At 39.6% G+C, this 20,682-nt stretch overlaps 1 protein-coding gene across 2 annotated transcripts in view; it reads left to right on the forward strand.

Annotated features, from left to right (window-relative positions):
- Window positions 1-20,682, forward strand: part of LSAMP (limbic system associated membrane protein) — a 659,351-nt gene that overhangs the window by 232,192 nt on the left and 406,477 nt on the right. The gene's annotated exons all lie outside the window — the stretch shown is intronic.

Below are 20,682 nucleotides of genomic sequence, written 5' to 3' on the forward strand. Positions count from 1 at the left end.
CTCAAGATCTCAATTTGTTAGTGTTGGAGGAGGATTAGAACCCGGATCAGTACGCTTGTGTGACCCCATCTTTAGGGATCTTACTCCCAGAAAGAGAAGCAGCCACCAATATCAAGTGATGGAGAATGGAGGTGAGTCCAGTGGAGTGGGAATGGCTTCTCAGAACCAGCTCATAAGAGATGCTTCATAATTGTCTTTTGACCAAAAAGTCTTTTGAGAAGAATAAACAGTAAAAGATCAGGACAATGTGTTTGCCACCCCTCACCTACACACACACACACACACACACACACACACACACACTTCTTTTTAGGATCACAGAATGTTGCACATAGAGCTTTTCAATCTGTTCTCTGTAAAGTTAATTGTAAGTGTCCCTTCGCATCTCTCCAGGGCGAGAGTGAGGATGGAAGTAGTGAGACACCAGGATCTTCACTGGTGCGTTAATCAGACCAGCTCTGCCAGAATATATTGCATATATCAATGGTATGTGTAAGAATCTGTGTTCATGAAGGTTCTGCCTTTCTCACACAGAGACTTTTCTAGACTTTTTCTGTCTAGAAAGACACACACGGGCATGTACACAAACACATGTCTTTGGAAATCACTGATCTAGACAATCTATCTCACTTTACAGACAAATGAGTGGAGGCTCATACAGGGGGAATGGCTGAATGACTTCCCTAGCTAGTTCAGAGCGTAGCTAGTTCAGAGCAGGGGAGGGAGAGTGGACAAGGCTGTAGCTTGGAATCCTGAGGTTCTTGGTTCACCACTTGCCTCAATTAGTTCATCACGTGTGTTAACTTGGGCAAGAGTTAACTTGCAGAGTCTCAATTTTCTTGTATACAAAATGGAGTTAATTGCATTTTTCTGTAGGCAAATTTTAAGATAAAATGAAGCAGTATATTTAAATAAGTAGTTTGTGTATTTTAAATAAATGTTTTGGTTATATATATATTGCTTCCCCTTTTCTTTTCCTTTTTTTTTTTTTTTTTTTTTTTTTTTTTTTGAGACGGAGTATCGCTCTGTCACCCCGGCTGGAGTGCAGTGTCACACTTGGCTCACGGCAAGTTCCGCCTCCTGGGTTCATGCCATTCTCCAGCCTCAGCCTCATGAGTAGCTGGGACTACAGGCGCCTGCCACCACGCCGGGCTAATTTTTGTATTTTTAGTAGAGACGGGGTTTCACCGTGTTGGCCAGGATTGTCTCGATCTCCTGACCTCATGATCCACCCGCCCCGGCCTCCCAAAGGGCTGAGATTACAGACGTGAGCCACCGCGCTCAGCCGCTTCCCCTTTTCTTAGTCTCAGAACCAAAACTGGAACCATGCTTCCTGAATCTGACTTAATATTCTTTTGACTACAGAATGGCTGCTTATTCTGGCCGTGTCAATATTGTTCTCCTATCCACTGTGCTTGATTACAGCAGTAGATAAGTGGCCCCCAAATCCCTTATCTCATTCTTCCATTCCAGTTTGATCCTAAAACTCTTAAATGTATGATGCTTGAGAATCCATAATGATTGCTCCATCGTACAACAAATCCTGACACCTGAAAGGAATAAGAAATTGGTATTGCAAAGTATGTACCATCTCCAATGCTTGGCAACTCAAAATGTCCCTAAGTCCCAATAGTCACTTTTCCAATGACTGTTAAATTATCCTCTATTAAACATTTTTCCACTTATGGCTCCTTTTCTAACTTCAGCTCCCCCAGCCATGTGCCACTCTTCCTCTGGTACTTTCTTCCTTTTAGAAGTATCTTGTGTGTGTGTGTGTGTGTGTGTGTGTGTGTCATATGCAAAGGACAAGGCAAAATGGCAAGATACTTTATTAAAATGAATGTAGTTATAGTTTCTCCACATCTTCACCAACTCTTATCTTTTTTTTTATAATAGTTATTTTGAGAGGTGTGAGGTGATATCTCATTGTGTGTGTGTGTGTGTGTGTGTGTGTGTGTTGAGATGGAGTCTCTGTCACCCAGGCAGGAGTGCAGTGGCACAATCTCAGTTCACTGCAACCTCTGCCTCCTGGGTTCAAGTGATCTCCTGCCTCAGCCTCCCAAGTAGCTCCAAATAGCTGGGACTACTGGCATGTGCCACCACACTGGCTAATTTTTGTATTTTTAGTAGAGACAGGACTTCACCATTTTCCCCAGACTGGTCTCAAACTCCTGACCTCAGGTGATCCACCCATTTTGGCCTCTCAAAGTGCAGGGATTATAGATGTGAGCAGCCATCCCCGGCTTATTGTGGTTTTGATTTGCATTTCTCTGGTAATTAAAGATTATATATATATATATATGTCATGTTTATGTCCTCTTTGGAGAAATGTCTCTTCAGGTACCTAGCTCATTTTTAATATTAGGTTATTTTTTTGAGTTGTATTAGTTTCTTATATATTTTGGATATTATCCCCTTATCAGGTATATGGTTTACAAATATTTTCTTCCAATCCATAGGTTGCCTTTTCACTTCATTAATTATTTCCTTTGCTGTGCAGAAGGTTTTTAGTTTGATGTAGACCCACTTCTTTACTTTTGTTTTTGTTGTCTGGATTCTTGGTAAGGTGTTGGTGGGAATGCAAAATGGTGTAGCCACTATGAAAACCAGTATGGAGGTAATTCAAAAAATTAAAAATGGAAATACCATATGATCCAGAAATTGAGTTATAGGTATGTATCCAAAATAAGTAAATTCAAGATCTCAAAGAGATACTAGTTAGCACCCCCATGTTCATTGCAGCACTATTCACAATATCCAAGCTGTAGAAACAAACTAAATGTCCATTAACAGATAAACAGATAAAGACAGTTTGGCATATACACATACAATGGAATACTATTCAGCCTTTGAAAAGGAGATTCCACAATATGGTACAACATAGATGGGCCTTGATGATATTATGCTAAGTTAATAAGCCAGTCACAGAGAGACAAATACTACATGATTCATTTATTTGAGGTATCTAAAATAATCAAATTCACAGAATCAAAGAGGAATTGTTGCTAGGGATCAGAAGCAGGGGAAAATGGGGAATTACTAATCAATGTGCATAAATGTGTCAGTTAAGATTAATAAGCTTTAGAGATCTGTATTGTACTATATGATATGGTACTTATAGTAAGCAATAATGTACACTTAAAATTTGTTAAGAGAATGGATCTCATGTTAAGTGTTCTTACCACAATGAAGTAGAAAAAGTATATGGTTCTTTTCCACTTGGGTTCAAAAGCAGAGGCATACATTGTTACCAATAGAAAATCTGAACCCACTCAGAATAAGTTGAAAAGCTGAGGACTGATTTCATGGCATTAAAAATGAAAGCAGCCCAGCGCGGTGGTATGCAACTTCAGTCCTAGCTACTTGGGAGACTGAGGTAGAAGGATCAGGAGGATCACTTCAGCCCAGGAGTTTGAGGCTTCAGTGTGCTATGATCATGCCTGTGAATAGCCACTGAACTCCATCCTGGGCAATACAGCGACACTGTCAGCTCAAAAAAATAAAAGGGAGAGGCAATCCATTTAGTAGGGGAACACCTGGTAATGTAAGGTTATCAGTGAACTCCATACATTATTGCTGGGCCCAGAGAAGTCCTCAATGTTGTACACTGAGAAGTGAATTTGACAAATCTATATCAAAACCGTTGACAGGTTGTGGGAGGGGAAAATGGAAATTCAGTGGTGGCAAGGAGTGGTTTAAGTTACACAGTAAATTTGTGAATATAGTCTGGTGACAAATAACCAGGAAAAAATCCAGTGTTGCTGTACTTTCTAAAACAGAATTCATGAGATAAAGCCTGTCACAATTTATTGCAAATCACAGGTAGTATACATAGGTGGAATGTTGATAATTGATCATTTCATTTCCTTCTGAGATTGATTACATCAGTAGTTTGCATCTTCTTTCTCCTAAATCTAGTAGGTAAGTCTGACTTTCCAAATATCTAATGGGCCCCACTCCTCTTGGAAAATTACAGCATGGAAGGAAAACTCCCACTCCTTGTCTTTCTTTCTCCCACCCGAACTCTTCAGAATTGTCTTTCATTCCTGAGTACCAAGACCACAGGATCCACAACGCCCATTTTTTTCAGCATCAACAGACTGCTCAGTAGCAACTTCACAGGCTGAAAAAGTTTAAGACTAGACATGCTTTGTACCAAGTTTAAAACTGTGGTTCTTTTCACCTGAACCACAGTGGGAATAAAAGCCTTCCTCAGATTCTATAAAGGACTCCCTGGGTTATGGGCTGAGGTAGGAGCCCCTTAAGGGTTCTCATGGTCTCCTCTACACCTCCTACCTCAGCAGTTATGCATATATAAGCAGTGTGCTACACAGATAGGGAACAAAAGTGTCAAGATCAAAAATACCTGATTTTAAACATTAACCTGGGCAAATTACTTAATTTTTCAAATTCTCAGTTTCTCATTCATAGTTGAAGACACTAATACTCCATAGAACCTTAGTGTGAAATAAATAAGCAAATACTGTGCAAAATGTTTAGCACAGTAATTGGCACATGGGAATACTTTACAATAAGTGAAGAGAAAACTGCAATCCAACGTACTTCTTCTCACAAGCCTGTAAAATGCCTCGAGGCAGAGACTATGTTTTAATATCTGTGCAGAACATAGTAGGCACTTGGTTAATTTGGAAGAAATGAATGCAAGAATGCATGCATTTGTAAACAAACCATGAAACTGGATCTCAGATAATTAACTTGTTCAAAGTTAGCCATTGTTAGAAAAGCTAGTATTTGAGTCCAGATATATGTTATTTTGAGTTGCCAGTCACTCTTCTATAACGTGAATGTGTCTTCAGTTTCTTTAGTTTGTGGATGGTTAACTTTTGCATTTTCAAGCATGATTCCTTGAGCTCTACAGGCTTGGTGATGAAAACAGCCATAAATCCTTGAGACTTGATATTAAAGTGTTTTGGCTCAATCACCTGCATGAATTTATCTGTTTGGTGAAGGTGTGGGCTCGTACCAGAACAGCCACCAGCAGTGAGAATTAATCTCCCGAGTCTTAATTAAAACAGCCTTTGGAGAATACAACTGCCTCAGAATGTGCCAGAAATCTCATTTGAAAGCTTCCTGATTGTGATATTTCCAATGTCAAGAAACTTGGGTGTTTGGAATAAGCTTAGAATAAGAACAGCCTCACTTTAAGTGCTTATCTTAACCACCAAACCATCTGTTCTTCTTCCATCATGGTTCTGAACAGTACATAAGAACAAGCATTCCTCTTCCTGTCCCATTTTGCATCTGAACACGATCTATTTCCAAAGTATTTTATTTCTCTCCTTTCCCCCATCAAGTAAAGCAGAAACTAGCTGTGAATATTTCAACAGAACTGCAAGAATTTTCACCCCTTTTTAATACTACCTCTCCAACACTTCTTCCTAAATCTCCTGTTTTAAACTCATAGTTATTTCAGTGAAGATGTTTTTTTTTTCACTATTCACATCTAATTCATTACTATGCCTGCTAATTTTTTTTCCTAAACAGTTTTTTGTGTCTCCCACTTCCTATTCACTTCATGCATTATATTATTACAAAAAATCTTTGTTTTTTCTCATTCTTTGCTTCTGGATCCTCCCATGCCCATATCATCATACAAGATATAAGAGTAAATGGTTTTAAATACTAGCAGTACTTTCAGGAAAAATAGACTAATTTGATCAATTACAAGATATACACTGCTCAGAAGAAGGACAATTAATGTCATTTTTCTTCTCTGTCCTTATCAGAGCATACCTAGGGTAGCATATTCAATTCTGGCACATCAAGAATGTCAGCAGACTGAAGAGGACCCATTACAGAGTGGTCCAGACAGCGATGGGCCTGGAAGTCATGGGAGATGAGGGACAAGTGAAAAACCTTGAGGAACTTTATTGGAAAATAAAAAGGTTAAAAGAAGACATGACTAGAATTTAAATTAAAGGGATATCACATAGTAAGAGGCTTAAACTTAGTTTTCTGTCACTTTCATGAATAAAGTGATTCATGAAATCATGAATCACACTGGAAACTATGGATAGGTAGATTTCAGATTCATCTAAAAACATTGCTTAATGTTTAGAGCTATATAAAAAACGAATGTGCACCTTTGTGATACAATGACTTTTCTGTTCAAGGAGCTGTTGCATGGTTACTTACTCCAAATTTGGTGAACAATATTAATGTGTAGGTAAGGGAAATAGACCACATGACCTTGGAATCCTTTACAGTGGTGAATAACTGTGTTTCTACAATCATCTAAGCATGTTATTCACTGCCAATTTCTTTGTGCCTCTGTTTTGCTTTAATCAACTCCCTTATCCCTGCCTACCATGGTGTATCCTGATTATTGTGCCATTGTACAACCATACCCAACTTTGGGCAATTCATCCCTATCATCTCCCTCAAAATCAACTCAAGGAGTCTTCTCTAATTAAATGCATCTCTCTGATTGCTTGGCAGCTAATTAAATTTAGGGTAAGATTCTGCAACAAATACATCAGAAAATCAGACAGACAAAAACCAGTGGCTGAAATGCAATAGAAGTTCATTTCTCTCAAGTAAAGGTTCAGAAGTAGGCAGTCTTGATGAAGGTAGTTTTGCATTTTCCATAAGTGGCCTCCACCTCTGGGACCTAGGCAGCTGCTTTCTTTCTCTCTTTCTTGCAGCAGCGGGCCAAAAAATAAGGTCCTAAGGCAGTGAGTGCTCAATACTTTAAAAAGCAAAGTTGGAAGTAGCAGATATCACTTGCACTCACATGGAATTAGCCAGAAATCGGTCTCATGTTTATACCCAACAGCAAACAACACAGGGAGATAGGGTCCTACCTGAGTGACTAAAGACCAGTTAAGACTTCATCATAGATGGAAGGGAGAATGAATATTGAAGAGCATCTCACAGTTGACCAGAGCACACTTCAGCAATTTATTCCTGTATTTGTTTATTTATTTCATTTTCCTTATTACGATGGCACATTTCATAAGCATTTTGAGAATAAGGACAATGTCCTCTCTTTTTGGTCCATCCATCTGCAATGTATCCAGTGTAGTGTTACGTACATACTGAGTTCTTAATAATGTTTATTGAATCAATAGATAACCCAAAGTATCATTTTAAAGTCCACTTAGTATTTCTTGGAGAGGATGGTTATTTCATTAACTTCCAGTCTTTCTAAGACTTTTAAAATATATTTAGTCACAGTTCATTGAAATTTATTATTTCTCCTCTTCCCATTACTCTCTTTACCGCTTAGAGATGACCCTGTCATACCTCTCCCCTGATGGCTCCTTCCTATATTTTAAAGGACCAATCCTGGCTGGGTGCGGTGACTCACACCTGTAATTCCAGCATTTTGGGAGGCTGAGGCAGGCAGATCACTTGAGGTCAAGAATTCGAGACAAGCCTGGCCAACACGGTGAAACCCCGTCTCTCCTAAAAATACAAAAATTAGCCATGCGTGGTGATGGGCACCTGTAATCCCAGCTACTCGGGAGGCTGAGGCAGGAGAATTGCTCGAACCCAGGAGGCGGAGGTTGCAGTCAGCTGGGATTGCACCACTGCACTCCAGCCTGGGCGACAGAGTGAGACTGTGTCTCAAAAAAAAAAAAAAAAGACCCATTTTTACTCTTTTTTTGAGGGCTCACATTATAAACAGAAAACTCAGGGCCTTGTGCCACAGGATATAACCTGATTCCTGGCTTTTTAGCAGGGAAACGTTTTCTCATAGAGAGGTCAGCAATGCACTTTCACTCTGGGCTGGAGAGTTATAGAGCATTTGGTAATATGATCAATTCTTTGAACAGGACCTGACCTACAGAGCTGAGCTTAATACACACGTTAGCTGAAATAATGATAAGCTTTTTAGAAAGCAAACAACTTTATTTTGAGTCATAATTTGCCATTAAATTCCATTAAATTTTAACTGTGAATTTATATGTTGAAAATTTGTAGCCCTTGGTTAATAATGTTGACATTTGCTTTTTTCAGTATGAGATGTGTATGCTTTTAAATATCCCATAAATTTTTAAAAAATCATTTTATTGTGATAAGAACACTTAACATGAGATATCTCTCAATAGATTTTTAGGTGTACAATACATTATCCTTCACTATAGGTACAGTACTGTACAGCAGATCTCTAGAGCTGGTTCATCTTGCTCAACTGAAACTTTATGCCCATTGGTTAGTAACTCTTAATTTCTCCTTGCCACTAGCCCTGGGCATCCATCATTTCACTTTCAGATTCTTTAAATTTGATTATTTTAGATACCTTATATAAGAAGTAGTAGGCTGTGAATTGCCTCATGGCTGCTCAGCAAACTGTGTCAAGCAATAAAATTCTGTGTCACTGGATTGGGAAAAAGCCTCCTTCTTTAGCACTCTTTTCATAGTCTTTATCACAAGAAGAACCCAATTGTAACCTGACCTCTCTCTTCTGTTACATGTATGGAAGCACAGTCAGAATACTGACACAAGCTTTAAACCCATGGAACCAACATCTCCTGCTATCATCTATCTGCTGGCCATCCCTCACGTTTTGTTTTTATCTAAAACTAAGGGCTGGAAGGTGGCATAGTCTTCATTAGACTGGAAATGATATAGGCTTCTTCCTTTGTGATGATAAATTCTGACCCAAAATTACCTTTCATTGTTTTTGCCAGATTGACTAGTTCTTTTAAATTCAGGGCCCAAATATGGGATGTCTAATAAGAGCTCAATCACATACATGTAAAATCAGCATATTACTGCCCATTAACATATTTAAGCTGTAAGTAATGGATCTGCCCACCTTATCCTCTTTTTGGCTTCTCAGTATTCACTTTGGACCCCCTAAAATCCCTTGCCTTTCCCATATTTCTGTATTTACGGAGTACAAACCCAATTAGCTTAATAGAGTCTTGGTTATTGCTTTATTATTTATCAATTTTTTAAAATTAAATAACAATTGTTTATATTAATGCTGAACAACATGATGCTTTGAAACATGTATACATTTTTGAATGGCTAAATTATACTAATTAACATATGCATTACCTCACATATTTATCATTTATTTGTAGCAATTCTCAAGTATACAATACATTGTTATGAACTATAGTCATCATATTATAGAATAGGTATCTTAGATTTATTCTTGCCGTCTAAATGCAATTTTGTATCCTTTGACCAACATCTTGCCAATCCTTCCCCCTCCTCCCATCCCTGGTAACCATCATTCTTCTTTCTGCTTCTATGAGTTTAGCATTTTTTAGATTTTACATATAAGTGAGATCATGTGTTATTTGTCTTTCTGTGATTGGCTTATTTTATTTAACAGAATGTCCTCCAGGTCCATCCGTGTTGCTGTTAATGTCAGGATTTGTTTTTGTTGTTGTTTTTTTTTAAGGTTGAGTAGTATTCCATTGTGTGTATGTACCACATTTTCTTTATCCATTCATCTGTTGATAGACATAGACATTGAATCCTTATCTTAGCTATTTTGAACAGTGCTGCAATGAACATAGAAGCTGGATATCTCTTTGACATACTGATTTCATTTCCTTTGTAGTTACTGCTTTTTTTATTATCTGTCTCTGACTTTTCATTGTTATTTACTATTAGAAATTTTCTCTACTTCTGGCCTATATTCGTGTATTTATGTTTCCCATATCACCATCCTTATATTAGAGTTCACTAAAGGGACACAACTAATAGGATATTTGTATATATGAAGGGGAGTTTATTAGGAGAATTGGCTCACACAATCACAAAGTGAAGTCCCACAATAAGCTGTCTGCAAGCTGAGGAGCCAGGAAGCCAGTCCGAGTCCCAAAACCTCAAAAGTAGGGAAGCCGACAATGCAGCCTTCGGTCTGTGGCCAAAGGCCCGAGAGCTCCTGGCAAATCACTGGTGTAAGTTCGAGAGTCCAAAAGCTGAAGAACTTGGAGTCTGATGTTCAAGGTACGAAGCATCCAGCACGGAGAAAGATGGAGGCTGGAAGACGCAGCAAGCCTGCTCTTCCATCTTCTCCTGACTGCTTTATTCAAGCCTTGCTGGCAGCTGATTAGATGGTGCCCACTCAGACTGAGGATGGATCTGCCTCTCCAAACACACTAATTCAAATGTTAAACTCCTTTGGCAACACCCACACAGACACACCCAGGAACAATACTTTGCATCCTTCAATTCAATCAAGTTGACACTCAATATCAATATTGATCATCAAAATCACCATCATCAACAGCATCACAAATGAAACGTGAGACACCAATGCCAAAGGCACATTATTTATTTGTAAACAGGTTCCTATTGAATGAACAATTAAAAAATATATAAAATCTCGGCCGGGCGCGGTGGCTCACGCCTGTAATCCCAGCACTTTGAGAGGCCAAGGTGGGCAGATCACGAAGTCAAGAGGTGGAGACCATCCTGGCTAACACGGTGAAACTCCGTCTCTGCTAAGTATACAAAAAAAAATTTGCCGGACATGGTGGCGGGCGCCTGTAGTCCCAGCTACTCTGAGGCTGAGGCAGGAGAATGGCGTGAACGCGGGAGGCGGAGCTTGCAGTGAGCGGAGATCGTGCCACTGCGCTCCAGCCTGGGCGACAGAGTGAAACTCCATCTCAAAAAAAAAAAAAAAAAAATCCCCAAATGTATTTGTTCAATCTGAGACCCTAGACTAAAGATGAAATACCAGCCAAGTCATTGATCACTGTTTGTGTTTGGGCTCCACCTTAACTTGTCTTAGTTCTCCGACATCAAAGCCCCTCTTATTCTTCCCACATACAAACATACACACATACTGAAACCACAGTGTACACAAGACACATCAGTTTGAACCTTACTGGCTTCCATAATCCAGCATATTCAAAAGGTTGGAAAACTATATGCATAGGAACAAGCTAAATTATTTCAAAAACTCGCAAACCTCTAAAAATATAGAAATTTGAGAAAATGTATATATAAAAAATTGAGAAAAGACATTTAATCAAATTGCATATATATTTATGATAAAAAACATTTTGTTTATTAGAATTGAAGGGAACTTCTTGACCTCATAAAGGAAATCTACTGAAGAGAACATAATGAAATACCTAATGGTGAAATTAAATATTGCCTTGGATATCAGGAATAAGACAAACATGCTCAATATGACAACATACTGCTGAAAGCTTCATAGCTAGTGCAGCAAGACAGGAAAGGAAAATAAAAGACATGAAGATTGGAAAGCAAGAAATAAAGCTCTTATTATTTGTAGAAAATATGATTCTCTAAAACTAGAGGATTTAAACACTCTTAGAACCTCTAAAATAGTTTTAAAATGTGGTTGGACACAAAATCAATACACAACAATGAATCGTGTTTATATACTTCAGCAACAAAGAACACATTTCTATGTGTCTTTTCCTCTATAACTTCAGTGGTGCTTACCCATAATGACTGGGGGCTTGAATACTTAATTTGCAGAGGTGGGAACTTCTAGGCCAGAAGGCAAGGAGGTAGCATCCTTGGGGAGTTTATTGAAGAGTAGGACAGCCTTCCTGGAGCAGGAGTTACTGGAACTAGTGTTGAATATATTTAGGAATGAGCCAAAAAAAAGGGTGCTTGGGCATGGTGGCTCACACTTGTAATTCCAGCATTTGGGGAGGCTGAGTTGGGAGGATCACTTGAGCCCTGAAGTTCTAAACCAGCCTGGACAACAAAGTGGGACTCCTATAGCTGTGTGTGGTGGCTCACATCTGCAGTCCCAGCTACTTGGGAGGCTGAGATGGAACAGCCTGGGAGGTAGAGGCTGCAGTGAACTATGATCTCACCACTGCATACCAGCCTGGGTGATGGAGCGAAACCCTGTCTCAAAAAAAAGAGAAGGAAACAAAGGGTGTGGTCTGGGCACAGTGGCTCACACTTGTAATCCCAGCACTTTGGGAGGCTGTGGTGGGCAGATCACTCAAGGTCAGGAGTTCAAGAGCAGCCTGGCCAACATGGTGAAACCCTGTCTCTACTAAAAATACAAAAATTAGCCAGGTGTGGTGGCATGTGCCTGTAGTCCCAACTACTCAGGAGGCTGAGGCACGAGAATCACTTGAACTGGGAGGTGGAGGTTGCAGTGAGCTGATATTGCACCACAACACTCCAGCCTGGGCAACAGAGCGAGACTCTGCCTAAAAAAAAAAAGAAAAGAAAGGAAAGGAAAAGAAAAAAGGAAAGGGGAGGAGAGGAGAGGAGTATGGACTGGTGGGACAAGGGTAGTCATGACTGAAGTAGGCAAACCTGGAATCATAAGGGTCAGAGAATAAATTAAAGACCACAGGGGAAGAGGAGAGTTTATGAACTTGTCAAGAAACACCACTAAGTGGTTGGCTGAGGAGGAAATGTTAGGGTTTTCTGAGTAATAGAATGAAAAACACTAGTGGTGTTTGTGCCAGTTAAATATGAAAAACTAGCATCTTTGAGAGGACTGAATGAATCTATTGATCTCTCCACAGCTGGTTCAAATAAGTCCCACTTCTCATTGGTCAGGAAAGAGTCTTCAGTTAGGTCCAGTCAAGGTGTTAATATTGAGGGTAAAAGAGTCACTCAAAGTCCACGGTACTTGAACAGCTTCAGTTGGTTATATGAGTGGCTATGAAACACAGCATTCAGTTTCTATGTCTCCTGGACAAGAGCCTTAGTAAGTAGATCATTCTCCATTTACAGAAGTAATGCAGGGTGTCTGGATCTGGATTTGAGGCTATTTTAAGGGGTCCATTAACCTGTAGGCAACAAGGAGCCCAAAATACTCTGAGGGAGAATGGCACAGACAGAATTCTGCTGTGGCGACTGGGGCACTCTGCCAGCCATGCACAGGAGGCTCCTGATGGGAGTTGACTATCCATGACTCTTCCAAAGAGATATCAATTTAATTTTATAAAAAGACACTAAAGGCACAAAGGTGACTGAGACACTGTCCCTGCCTTCCCAAGTAGTGTTAACATTTTGGATATTTGGATGAGCTTGGTGTAAAGAGGAAAGGCTGTATTTAAATCTGTACTGGCTGATGCTGCCTGAGCTTTACCAGGGCCTGAAGGAGGCCCTGCTAGGATGGCAATTAACAGTCTGGGCACATGGGCACATACTAGGAGCCAATGCATGCAAATGAAAAACAAACAAACCTGAAGGTGGGATGGGGAGAAGGAGGTACAGCGGGGAGGGACTGGGAGCGGATCAAACAGCTAACCCACCCATCCGATGAATTCTTCTCTGCTCTCATTTCCAAACTGCACAGGGTTGGCTAAGCGTGCTCCTCACTTGTTAATCTCCTTTTTGCATCCCTGTTTTTGTGGCTGTCAGAGCTCCATATTATGCAAATTGGGCTTAAGCAATTAAGGCAATAATGTTTCCCTTGAAGAGTTTGACAAGGTGGTGGGAGCTTGGGATGAATTTTGCAGACAGGAGCTTGGATGCTTATTTACCTACAAATAGAAGAGAACAAGAAAGGGGAAAACACTGCAGCATCAAGCTTACCTGAGCTGGGCTGCTGCTTTCTCTTGCTTTTTGTTTGGTTGCTTCATAGGAGAACAAAGGGTCACTCCATGGCATTAGTGGGTGGTAAATTTAGAATAAATGAACACTTTTCACAAGATGTAGCTTTAACCTGTTGAAGTCACAGCTGCAGAGGTCACTGAACCAAGCTCGCTGGCAGGGTTTTAAAGGGAACTGGGTGATTTCATGACAAATGATATTTGAAGCCCCTGGGGGCTGTGTGTCTCCTGTTTGGGGTCATGAGCTGATTGTCTCGAAGCTAGAGAGAAGCAAGTCCAGCAAGCTAGACTTTGTCTTTGATAAACTGAATTGCACAGTAGATGAGAATGTCACAACTACCTGACTCTGAAAATTCCACTGTTATTAGGAAAACAGATAGGATGTATCAGACTCCTAATTGGGAATGGCACATTCCACATTTCTATACTTAGGGAACAATATCCAGACAATACCATCCTCAACCTAAGCATGTGGCTGGACAACCACCTCTTATGGCTTGCCAGTCATTATTCCTCCTCTCCCAGTGGTGTGGTTGAAGCTTCCTGAAATCTCAGAGTAACCATAGAAAATGGTGCCCTCTCTTCTGCTAGAATTTAGTATGAACTGTTCAACCTCTTATTAGTTGATCAACAAGTTGTTAGGAAATTCCTGCTATACATGTAGCTCTCTGTGTGTGTGTGTGTGTATGTGTGTGTGTGTGTAAAGTAAGACTGAAAAACAGTAAAACTATAAGTTACCTTTCTCCCCATTTTTTGATTATTCTATTACCATAGCCTTCATTCCTAGCTCCTTTTACATTCATTTCCAGTTTCCCTCACCTGCAAATATTTATCATTTGTCAAGCATTTTTAAGCTTCTTTCTTCCTAAAATATAAGATCTGCCACCCAATATAAACATCTATACATTCACTTTTCCTTATTTTTCTAAATTTATCCATGTATAGTCAGTGGTTGCCACAACCACCTTCTCCCTTTCATAAACTCATCAAAGAACCAAATTCTGACCCCTCTCCCCTGAAATTTTTTATAAATCCTACAATTAAATATTATTTGCTTAATCTAATAATAGAGTCCTTCTTCTAATCTCACTCTACTCGACTGCTCTCTAACATCTCATACTGTTCATCTTCTGGAAATTCTGTCTTGTCTTCATTCTACTTCTTGCCTACACATTTGCCTGGTAATGGCTGTCTCACTCATTTATTATTTATCCTAGCAGACTAGGTGCTAAGACTAGTGCTTACACTTCTACTCTGTGCTAAGGACTGAGATATGTTCTGGGACCACAAAATTGAATAAGACACAGTCCCACTCTTAGACACTTTTCTTCAGTGGGGATGAAACAAAAGCAAATGAACTAACATAATATTGTGGTTAAGTATAATACTAGTGTAAAAGAGGTAAGATTGAAGGCAGAAAGAAAGAACACCTAACTGTTGGGATTGAATATCAGGAAAGGCATCCTGGAAGAAGTGTTAACTGAACTGAGTTTTAAAGTTTTAAGGAATAGTTAACCATTTATTTCTTAACAGTAGGTGTCGACTAAGCTTTCCTACTCAGTCTTCTTCCCACTCAGCTCCAAACTTCCTTGTGGCTTTTAACCTAAAGAAAAAATATTGATAATTCACGAGCAAACATCTCAACCCTAATTTTTCTACTGAGTTCTGATTTTCTATTTTTATTTATTTCATTTTCTTTTTTGAGACAAGGTCTTGCTCTGTCACACAGGCTATAGTGCAGTGACACAATCATGGCCAATGCAGCCTGGACCTCCCAGGCTCAAGTGATTCTCCTGCCATAGCCTCCTGAGTAGGTGGAATGACAGGCATGCACAATCATGCCCAGCTAATTTTTTAAAAACAGCTATTGGCAGAGATGGCGTCTTCCTGTGTTGCCCAGGCTGGTTTTGAACTCCGAAGCTCAAGTGACCCTCCTGCCTCAGGCTCCCAAAGTGCTGGGATTACAGGCATGAGCCACTGTGCCCAGTCCAGTTCTGATTTTCTTTCTTTCTTTTCTTTTTTTTTTTTCTGAGACGGAGTCTTGCTCTATCGCCCAGGCTGAAGTGCAGTGGCGCCATCTAGGCTCACTGCAAGCTCCGCCTCCTGGGTTCACGCCATTCTCCTGCCTCAGCCTCCCGAGTAGCTGGGACTACAGGTGTCCGCTACCACACCTGGCTAATTTTTTGTATTTTTTTAGTAGAGATGGGGTTTCACCGTGTTAGCCAGGATGGTCTCGATCTCCTGGCCTCGTGACCTGCCTGCCTCAGCCTCCCAAAGTGCTGGGATTACAGGCGTGAGCCACAGCGCCCAGCTCAGTTCTGATTTTCTAATAGAAATTTCCGTCTCTAAATAGCAAAACTAAACATCACTCCCACCCAGAAATCTTTTTTGTTGGAGTACTCAATCTCAGTTCATAATAAACTCTTTCATCATTCACTAACACTTGAAACTCTGGAGGCATTTTGAGGTTCTCATTCTTCTCCCTTAACCTACATAACACATTAGTCACCGACTACTGGAGATTCTTAACTCCCAAAGGAACATCAAATCTATTTTCTCCTTTTTATCCCTGTAAACTGTGGTCTTCACCATTTCTCACTATGAACAGTAGCAACTTCCCATCTGATTTCCTGCAGAAATGCTCACAAAAGAAAGTTCATGCATTTTTAGCATATCATTCTGCCCTTATCTTTTCAACCTCATCTTTCCTCATTTTTTTATTCCAACTTTGCACATCATTCACAACGAATGGCTCTTGCTTACCTGAATAAGATATGTCTGTATCTCCATGCCATTTCTCACAGTGTTTCTCTTTGTGCAGTAACCTGCCTGCCTTTCTTTGACTGGTGAAATTGGATTTATCCTTTATGTTCCAGCTTAAATGTCATATATATTTATATCTATATATCAATATCTATCTAAACAATACTATACATCCTATTATAATAAAGTTGTCCATAAATGTGTTTGCCCACTACTGAACCGTATATCATTGGAAACAAGGATTGGATCTCGTACCAGTGCTCAGTAAATGCCCAGAAAACACATCTGTAAAATAAAAATATGGATCCCTGACTGTCAGTTTCCCAGTGTTCTTCTGCAGAACCAGAGATTCTCATTATTAAGAATAATTTAAAATAGATGGCTTGATACTGAAATAGAAGAATTAAGATTATAATGACAAGAAAATAGAGCAATTCAAAATGACTGAGAGAAAATCTGCTGCCCTGCCTAGAAAGTGAAATAAGGAAGACATTGAAGAGTTGGCACAGTGCTTTAAGCAATTTTTAACTTAATATGCTGAGTCTGTAGAGTTGTAACTTATCCAATCTAGCTGAGTAAGGTGAGTTTGTATACTTCAAACTAGTTTGTAAACCATGATTGCCTGCACTATAGTTTAAAAAAAAAGATGATGGTGTCTGCACCTTGAAGCAGCTGGCTCCATCTGAGTTTTGGAGGTGAGACGTTTGGAAGGAGAAGTGACAAGGACAAAGTTATAAATTTCAGACCTATAATCTGCACTCATGCAGTTCTTCTGTCTCTCTCCTAAACTTATACTGGAAAGAGAGAACAGAGAAATGTTACAACAGGGAGTGGGTGACAGAACCTAGACAAAGTGAGTGAGTGTGTGTGTGTGTGTGTGTGTGTGTCCGAGTGGGAGTTACTTTTGTTTTAGGCCGCACCAGGGGACCCCCATTTTATCAGAGTCTGCTGATACAAAGTACTTGTTATTTGGAAGAGAATCATTGAATGGCTTCTAGTCTGCCCTTTCATTTAATGGACCTTTTGGGAGGTGCAGACGGTTTGGGCTCAAGATGAGAATAACGAATGAGAGACATAGCAATGAAAAACCCAGTTAATGGATGCTCTCAAGAGTTATTCTGCAGAAGCAGGCATAAAGGAGTGGGAGCCCAAGGAGGATGTGAGATCCTGAATGAAGGAGTGCCTGGCGGGAGGGTAATCCAAAGGAAAGGGCCCCGGAAAGTACAATGAATGAAATAATGGGGAGCAAAGTGAGACTGATACACTTCAGCACTTTAAAATTTTACCCATAACAGGAACTAGCTTTATATTTTGACTACACATGATAAGGCAGGTCTCTGGGAGGAAAAAATTTCTGCTACTTTTTTAAATCTAAATTATTTCCCTGACCTCTTTTTCCGTACAGTTTTCATATAAAATTGAAGTTTTATCCTGGCAATGAATAGCTCAAATAAAAATCCCTGAATAATGAACATTATAGCTTAGATAGTATATTGGGGAGAAATAAAATCAATACTATTACTAGTTATGATCTACTTGAGATAGGATTCTCAAATGTTTCTAACCACTGGTCAATTCGCATGACGTGAGTGAGTTTAGTAGAATTCTCATCAATTGTTGTCAAAAAATATATATCTATAGTTGGACACTGTATTAGGTTCTGTGAATAAAGAGATGAATAAAATAATTAATCTTATCATCAAATATTTACAGAAGACTTAACAGAGCCGGGAATTATTCTAGTTGCTATAATGAAATGAAGCCTAACATCACTCTAACTGAGGATTAAGATCTGTCCCCTGGAGTACTTACTAGTAATCTTAGTCAAAATTATATCAGAATATAGCTAAAGACCTCCACATATAAAAATTTAGCTGAATATTCCTGATAGTCCTCGGATAATCAATGAGAAGATGAGGTGAAGGGCACTGACCCTTATGCCTCAGTCTCTATGCAAAAAAAGTGTTTAAATTTCTGAAATGTGGACTTTGCACTAACTATCAAACAATTACTAGCTCAATCATTTCTAGTGACCAATAAATAGTACTCTATTTTCATTTTTAGGGCAAAGAATCTCAGCACTTAATACATAGAAACATCGCTAAGTATGCTTATTTTAAAAATAGATTCTTGGATCCAACACACCACAGATTCTAATTTAGTCAGTCTAGGGTAGGGACTAGGAACAATCTAATACTGTTAGTAAGAACCCGGGTGATTCCAACGTAATTGATGTATGAAAAAATCTTTGCAAAACACTGCTTTATGAAGAGACTTTTCACTTAAATGTTTTTTTCCCTTTTTTTCTAAAAGACTTTTATCCTAGAACAGTTTTTTAAAAATATATTCATTTACTTTTGGGCTTCCATCTTTACCAAAACTAAGTATGTGCTATTTCAACTCTCTTTCTGTCAATTTATTTTGCTTCTTGTTCATAGTTTAGACGATATTAGTTGTGGTACATTACAAACTGATGTTGGTTTATTGTCATACCAATTTAGGAGAAATTTAGCAGAACTGTTTAGGTGAGACAGTTGAATTGTATATATTGGTTGTTTAATTATATTTGTGGTATGTTGATTAATACTAATATGAGAAAAGTTATTTAATCAGAAATATTAAAATTGCTTTTAATAATAGAAAGCCTGAAAAAAAGATGGTTGTATTGGTGCAGACACACTCAGGAAACAGGAGACAGAAATCACTCAGTTTTAAAATAAAGAACACTCAATTCAAATATTCGTAACACAGAAGTGATGAAATTTTGAAAAGCCAATTAGAGGGCAGTAAGTAACCCAGTGACTAGCATCAACTGGAGAGACAAAGGGAGGAATTGGGTTACTGGAGTCAAGGGACTGATCTCTAGAGGAAATACAGCCATCGCCAAAGACTAAGACCAAGGCGGAGGAAAAGGGAGATAAATACACTGCCTACACCCTGCCCTCATACTCTAGTTTTCTCTTAGTACATCTCTCTGAATGAACCGAGTTGGCAGGGGATCCTGGGAAATATAGCCTGTACCAGTCTGCTGCACAGTGATTCAGAAAAGAAGGGAAACAATGAAGAATAACTTTTAGAATAATAGGTGAAGGACCAGCATGGAAGTGTATATTCTCCCAAATCTACTTTAATGATTTCCCCAAATTACTTTGTTTTATCAAATCTACTTTAATGTCAAGACCTATGATTGTCTCTGATAATCTTAATAAGCCCCTTTTTGTATCATACCAGACCTCCATCTTGATCAATGATTTAGCTGAGCATTAGGCAGGAATTGGGAAGGATAGGAGGCTTAGTGGGCTATTTAAGAATCCCCCGGCAGGGTACGGTGGCTCACGCCTGTAATCCCAACACTTTCAGAGGCCAAGGTGGGCGGATCACGAGGTCAGGAGATCGAGACCATCCTGGCTAACACGGTGAAACCCCGTCTCTACTAAAAAATACAAAAAAATTAGCCGGGCATGGTGGCGGGCTCCTGTAGTCCCAGCTACTCACCGGGAGGCTGAGGCAGGAGAATGGCGTGAACCCGGGAGGCGGAGCTTTCAATGAGCTGAGATGGTGCCACTGCACTCCAGCCTGGGCGACAGAGCGAGACTCTGTCTCAAACAAGCAAACAAACAAACAACAACAACAACAAAAAACAATTCCCCACATCAGTACTGCAGTTTGATTCTTTGGGATCCACAGGAGAAATTGAAAAGGATGATGGCTTTTTTCGGTTTGTCTCTTCCGCTGCCTATATTGCTCCTCGACCCTTCTCTGCATTTCTATCTGAGGTCTCCCATGGGAGCCATGAGCGTTTGTCCATCTTCAGCTTCCTATATCCTAGTTTACATGGAAAAATCTGGCATTCATCTTCTAATGGCCATCACCCCTTACCTCTCTCACCTTTGCCATCTCCTCCTAATGTGATGTGCTTTTGACCCTGATTTCTCTCCTATAGGAGTCGGATTGCATTAACTGGTAAGCTTTAGAATGGTCAGTTCCAGTTGCACCTTGACAGCAACTGGCTTTCCTTTTTCTGTCTGAAACTCATCATGACTTAGCAAACACTGTGCACAACTAAAGAAGTGGATGTGTGACTGAACTAGGGTCAGCAAAGGGATGATGACTGTAGAGCTGGTGATGATGTGTTTAATCCATAAAAAGCACTGGACTTATTGTTGTTTTAGCTAGTGTTTTAATGTTTAACTTTCTTGGCATTGTAGTCTTCATTTCACTGTAATGTTTTATTTAGTTAGATACTATGGGTGGAAGGGTGGGAAATACTAGATGTATTTTCCTACATTTTGGTGGCCAGGATTTCTGGTATTCTCCAGCTTCTGTTTTTAATAGGAATTTGAGCTTCTTTCAATACCAAAATGAAGCATGTGTTGCAAAATGAGATCAGTCATTGTCTAGCACAGTGTCTGGCTTACTGCAA

The sequence above is a fragment of the Hylobates moloch genome, unplaced genomic scaffold (assembly GCF_009828535.3).
Source record: "Hylobates moloch isolate HMO894 unplaced genomic scaffold, HMol_V3 SCAFFOLD_4, whole genome shotgun sequence".
Classification (NCBI taxonomy): Eukaryota; Metazoa; Chordata; class Mammalia; order Primates; family Hylobatidae; genus Hylobates; species Hylobates moloch.